Source organism: Rhinolophus sinicus, chromosome 16, assembly GCF_057876585.1.
Source record: "Rhinolophus sinicus isolate RSI-liver-muscle chromosome 16, RSI-T2T, whole genome shotgun sequence".
Classification (NCBI taxonomy): Eukaryota; Metazoa; Chordata; class Mammalia; order Chiroptera; family Rhinolophidae; genus Rhinolophus; species Rhinolophus sinicus.
The window spans coordinates 68,596,756-68,603,642 of record NC_142516.1 but is presented as its reverse complement, the minus strand read 5'-3'; the positions used below and the strand labels follow the sequence as shown (position 1 = coordinate 68,603,642).

Sequence of the window (6,887 nt, the reverse complement as noted above, 5' to 3'; positions counted from 1 at the left end):
TGGCAGGGATGTATTTCTTTGGTAAGCTCCTGGGGAGAATCTATTTACTTGACTTTTGTGACACTTAGAGGCAGTGTGATTCCTTGATTCAGGGTGCCACTTTCAAAGCCAACAAGGGCTCAATGATCAGTGGAGTCTTTCTCATGCTGCATCACTGATACTGAGTCTCCCACTTTCCTCTTTCACTTATAAGGACACTTGGGATTACACTGGGCCAAGATAATCTCTTTATCGGTTATTCAGGATTATTTCCTAATTTGAAGGTCATCGTATTAGTAAACTTAATTCCAAAGGCAACTTAATTCCCCCTTGCCATGTTACATAACATATTCACAGGTTCCAAAGATTAAAATGTGCACAGTTTTGGCAGGGACATTATTCTGGCTACCAATACTCTGCAAGTTCTTACACCATGGCTTGTTTTAGACCTCTAAAATAAAGAACTGAAATTATCTGTAAAATTTGAGTCTAAAACATTATTTTTCATTATTCATTACATACAATTGCTGCAAAAGTTTGTTATTGGTTGATTTATTTGGATAATTATTCTTAGTTCTCCAGTTAATTTTGTGTACATTAAAACAATATGGATTTAAGCTCTTACCTAAACAAGAGAGTTCCAGTTTTACACTTGTATTAATTTTAGAAAAAAAGGACTGTAAGGGATACTTACAAATTTTAATTATGTTCTAAAATTAAGTGAATAAAATTTTAGAACCTAATGTCTCAGCTTCTGTGTAAGACATATTAAAAATGACAGCATGATTTGACACTACTATGTTTTCTTTAATTCTTTCTGACCTTATTTATTTAACTTTTTAGGGTTAAAAAAAGTATTAGGTATTTGATTTGAGTGTATGAATTTTTAACTGAATAGTTTCTGACTCCAACTCTGTCAGGACCTCCTCACCTTACAGCTTGAAGTGATTTGATTAGGTCAGCAGACATGATGGTGATTCTTTCATGTGTAAAAAAAAGTTATTTTTTTTGGCTTTCAAACTATATTTAAAATTCATTTGCAAGGTAGAAATACAATTTAGACTGAATATCATGGAATAATTAACATATATTCATGTTGTGATAATTCTCACTGATGCTGAGTTCCTCAAAGACCTAAGAGTCTCTTCCTGTTGTTTATCTTCAAGATGTCAGGGTATGTTTTTGCTAACTCATTGATTTGGAGAATGTATTTGATGAGGCCTGAATACTTAAAGGCATAGGCCATTGGATTATGATTGGTCAAGCATCTTTATTATATATTGGGCATAAATCTGGAGCATGAATAACCATAGTAAGAGGTTATTTTTATTCTTAAGCACATAAGGATACTTTGGATTACCAAGAGTTCGCATCCTCCCCAAGGCTGTAATTTGTGCCATTTCTGATTTGATACTAAACGGACATTTGCATTTCTCAGTTCATCCTATATCATGAAATTCTAAGCACCCTCTTTTAAGTCAAATTGCATGGCTAGCTGCCATATTCCCGAAACATCTGTTATTACATAGATTTTGTGCACTCAATATGTATCTTTTTACTGAGAAATAACTTCCTGAACAAGCCATGGTCTAAGAACTTGCAGAGTATTGGTAGCCAGAATAATGGAGGAGATATGTGTGGTCATCAAATTAAGCCTTCTATTTTACATGTCAAACCAACCCGAACTTTGCAAAGATTTAAAAAATAAAATAAAACAATAAAATAAAATAAATGAAAAATCAAGGCTCTCTTTATATTGTGCATTAATTACACAAATGGGTTTTTAATTTTTTATCAGTTATCTTTACTTTTGTTTTGCTTAAATTTGGTTTCTTTGGTTACTGACGACTTAGAGGATTAAAAATTAAACTTGAGTTTGAGTATCAGCTCTACCTTTTTAAGATATATGATTTTCATATTCTTTCATATAAATAGAAAATTAAACCTCTCATTGTAAATTATAAAGATTAAAGGAGATGACATATTTAAAATAATTAACACTTTTTTTCATTGTTTTGTTTTGTATTTTCCTTCCTTACTTTTAACTACCTTTTAGTTACTAGGGTGGTAAATCTAGGTGACTTTTTCAGGTTTCATTGCTTTCTGCTTAGACCTTATCATTTTATAGGGTGAACAGTTGGTTGTTGATATTTAGTGTGATGAAATAAGGGATAGAAATGGTTTGAGGCTTTGAATATACAGGATTCCACAGGAGTAAGGAAAATTAGAGGTCCCCACTTCTTGTAGGTCAATGAGATAAATCTTCAAAATAGCAACTCTAGGATACATCCACTGAACCAAGAGAAATAAAATCATTTCTTAAATCATGTTAATGGCTTGTTTAGTAGCATTGGCTTACTTAGTGGTTAATATTTCCATGTGGTCATGAACTTTTCTCTTGAGAATTAAAATTTTCTTCCCATTGATTTCTGCGGATCTCAAAAAGCACTCGTGTTCCTTAAATATAATATTGTTAGGTGAGAAATCTTTTACTAACACAGGCTCAGTGAGGGTATTTGATAGCAAAAAAAAAAAAAAAAAATTACAAGAAGTGTATTTTCCTCACATTATTACACCTGAGTTGGCATAACTTCAGTCACTTGTTAAACTAGGAAATTTTAGAAGAAGAAATCCTGTGCACCTCAGGAGTATATGTAAAGATTTATTCAAATTTAAGACAGAAGTCCTCAAACCCTAGTTGGAAACTCACAAGCATACATTATTCATTACTTACTTGCTATGAAGTTTGAACTTTTGAAGTTCAGGGAACCTTTTTATTGTTATATATTTCTAAGTGCTTCAGGTTATTCTTTATCATCTATGAAATTAGTAATATGATTTTTAAATGTTGCAGTATTCTTTTTTAATAAATAAGAATGTGAAAATTCTTTGAAAATGAAAGATCCATGAACAAATAAATGTAAAGCGCTATAATAATGAATATCACAGTGATGATGATGATGGTGGTGATAGTGATGATGGTGATTATGAAGATGATGATAATACAGGTAATGAAATTTGAGGTAAAGCAGAATTGAACAGAATAGTAAAGAGGTGTGACACCTCTTGTTAAGAACTTAGTATACCAGATAGACTGGTATATGTACAGATAACAAAAGAGGAATAATTTATTAGTAAATAAAGGAATTTATCAATAACTAGTGTTTGGTGCTTTGGTAGATAATCAGATAAAGAATCTATCACGTTTATTTCCAGCATAATAATAGTTAAGAATACAATATTAAATGGAACTAGCAATAAAGCACTTTGTTTGGTGGGGTTCAGAGAAAAGAGGGAGATTCCGCTTGAGAAGGAGAATCAGAAATTCTAAAATAACGTATCAAACCAGATGTTTGTACAGAGGAAGAGCTACGATTTTTAATCACTAACTAAATGTAAGAATAAGGAAATAAACAAAGAAATCAAATTGATTCAAATTTCTTACCTTAAAAGACTAGGGGATGGTTGCCATACAATAAATTTAAAAATAAAAAGGCAATTTTAGTAGAAAGCAAATAGCCATCACACAGTCTTGTTTTGTGGGAATTTGAGGAAGTTTCTTCTACTTGGAAGGGAGAATTAGACATTAAAAAAAGAGGCATCAAACCTGAGCCTCTAGAGAAGAATGATGGGATGGCAGAGGGAAATCAAGTGAAAATTAGGCATGAGAAAAGACCATAGGGAGGATGAAACTCTTGTGGGGGAGAGGTTTGTCTAAGGTGTGTTCGTTCAGTCCAGGTAGAGATATCAAGGGTCCCAGGGTAAGAGGGAAGTAAAAATTCAGACTTAAAGTTTGGGAGAGGGCTCAGAGTGGGAAATACAGGATTCTTCATCATCTGAAGAGAGATAATAATTGAAGCCTTATGTTAGGACACAATGGATTACTGATACAATGACAAGGAAAAAGACAAGCACTTCAGAGGCTTAGAGATGCCCTGCATTGAAGTACTGAGAGGATCAGGGAGGCAAGTGAGTAGTGGAAACAGGAAGGAGAATCAGAGTAGTGGCAGACAAACTAGAGGAGTGTTCTCAGAAATAAAATCATTAGAGGAGAAGTGATTTAAGGGTGGTCAGTGTTAAATGTTTAATGTTGTAGGGGGATCATGTAATTTTTTTAATTAAAGTTTTTATTTTTATACCATGATCCAATTCTCGTCTTTTATCTGAATCAAATTTGAAAAGTTCTGTTTTTCAACTGCTTTAAATTTACAAAAATGACCTCCCTCATCAAAATAGAGCATTCCTCATGGCTTATTTCCTATTCTCAGATGTTTAATAAATAAAATCATGTTAACATGTCTCTTTTAATTACCTCCCTAAATATACATTGTTAAAACCTGTCTAGGTCAAAAAAAGATGGATCCTATGCAGACTCTGCCAAACTATTCCAAGTTCAGTGTAAATTAATGTTTTCCAGACACCAAAGTTAACGTTATGGAAACACTGTTCATCCTTTTCCACTACTCCAGTCAGGACAAAGTTCTCCCTTAAAATTCTTCTTCTGCCTATTTGTTGTGGGACTGCACGAGCTGCTGCAGCCACTCAATGGTTTCTGAAACAGTATGTTCTCCATGTACCTTATTATCTCTTGTATGGATATTAACGGTGCCACTAGTTTTCTCTTTTTCACCAACAACTAGGATAAAGTTATATTGTGCTAACTGTGCATTTCTGATCTTCTTACTTAATGTACAACCTGGATCCACATCAATGTCCACCATGGATTTAGCATCATGGAATTGTTGCCGGATCTTTTGGGCATATTCATCACATGTTGGTTCCACTAGAACTACCATTACCTGGCGAGGAGACAGGCATCAGGGCCATTTGCCCCTGTAGTTTTCAGTGAGTATAGCAATCATTCTTTCCATTGACCCCAAGATGGTTCTGTGTATTATCACTGACCTTTACTTATCATCACCATCATGGCTGACAAAAGTAAGACTAAATCTGATGGGCAACTGAAAATCCAGCTGGATTGTTCCTCACTGGTTGTACCAACCAATTATATCTTTGTATGTCAATCTTTGGACCATACAAAGCTCCATCTCCAGGGTTTAACTCCCATTTTTCATCAAATTCATTCAGACTATTTTCAGGTTGTTTCCCATCTTGATTCCAGACTTCAATATCTCCAAGGAATTTTCCATGTGAGTAGACAGGTTCAGTTTAAAAGAAAATCCAAAAACACTATATACTGCACACAGAAGCACACAGAAAAAAGAACAACCTTTTATTTCACCCTCAATCTGCTCTATGGCACAGAATACGTGAGCATCATCCTGTTGGAATCTTCGTACCCCTGTGAGTCCTATGAGTGCTCCCAACAACTTATTCCTATGAAATGCCTCCAAATTGGCTACCCACAGAGGAACCTCTAGCCAGGATCTTGGCCAATGATCAAACATAAGGCACTGTCCCGGGCTGTTCATGGGTTTCTGAGCAAACAGCTCCTCCTCCACCTCAGAGGAGAATGTGTTCTTGCTGTAGTGCTGCCAGTGGCCTGAGGTCATCCGGTGTCGGCTGTTGTAGATGTTTGGGGTGACCATCTCCTGTAACCCTCTTTTGCTATATTCACTCCTGATGAATTCAGTAAGTGCATTGTAAATGTACGCTCCCTTCAGTAGGAAAAATTTCATGGCTGAGTTAAAGGAAGAAATATAGTTCTTGATCCCTCCCAACTTTCTTATGATCTGGGTTTTTAGCTTTCTCTGGGAACTTCTCCCACTCTTTCAACATTTTAGGATCTGGAAATGAAAGGCCGTAAATTCTCTGGAGAGTCTCCATATCTGCTTTGGCTTCCCAGTATATGGAGGACTTTTTAAGTATTTTTAAAGTCTTAATTTTGCCAGTGTGTCTGACATGAGAACCCCGAAAGAGATCTATCAAGGAACCACACTTGATATTCACATTTTCATATAATATCCAGCATCTGAACTTGTTGTATTTAAACATTTTCAACAAAGTTTTCTTCTTAATTTCCAATCTTTCAAAAGCTTATTTTTCTTTAATGATTTTCTTACATAAAGTCTCTAAAGAAGAAAAATCATTGCTGAACACACCCCCTTCTTCAAGGTACATGTCATAATAGAATCCATTTTCTACCTGTGGGCTGTAACATAAACAACCACCACAGACTCTTTCCATGGCTTCACCCATTACGTGAGCCCTAGAGGGCTAATCTACTGCTTGAGCTTCCTCTGCCTCAAACTTGAGAAGCTCTAGGTACAGTCTTCCTCCAGAAGATTGTCCACGTACCGAACAACTTTACTCACTTTAGCAGCAACACCATTGTCAGCCAGGCCTTGACTAATTCCACCAGCAATCTGACTTGGTGTAGTATTCCAGGATTCTGCATCAACCTGTTTACCATTGGGCAGAGTGACTTTAATTGGCTTGCTGTCTTTTTCTGCCTTTTCTGCCAGAATGAAATTGTGTTCTGCTTTTAGTTTATTATATATCTGAAGATGTGTGCTAATATATTCAGGCCAAGGATTCAACTCTGCTCAACCTGAATCCCCAGATCCTTCTTTGTTCTTCTTGCCTCCTTCCTTTCACTTCTGCTCACTGGCCCGTATTGGCTTCTCCTGGCCTCCTATCTTCCCTGAAGGGCTGCTGACCTTCTCCTTGGACATGGATGAATCATGAAGAGAAGACAGAACACAAAAGTGATGGTCTAGAGGAGACAAAAGTGCAGGCCAATCCTTGAGTAATGTTTTTTGAATGAATGAATGTGGCTAAACTGGAACTAGATGATAGCTGTGTACAAATATTGGCCTCTGTTGACTGGCAAAGTTATTGTTTGTAAATATCTCTTCATTTATTTGAATATCTTTGTCCATGCCATTTTTCGTTATTTCAGAAAAAGAAATTCAGAGCATATGGGCTCCTTTTTAATTTCATGTATC

The 6,887-nt window shown here is 35.6% G+C and overlaps 1 pseudogene; it reads right to left on the bottom strand.

The window, feature by feature from the left end:
• Nucleotides 1-4,466: 4,466 nt before the first annotated feature.
• Nucleotides 4,467-6,614, bottom strand: LOC109457150 (threonine--tRNA ligase 1, cytoplasmic pseudogene; annotated as a pseudogene).
• Between the last annotated feature and the right edge of the window lie 273 nt (nucleotides 6,615-6,887).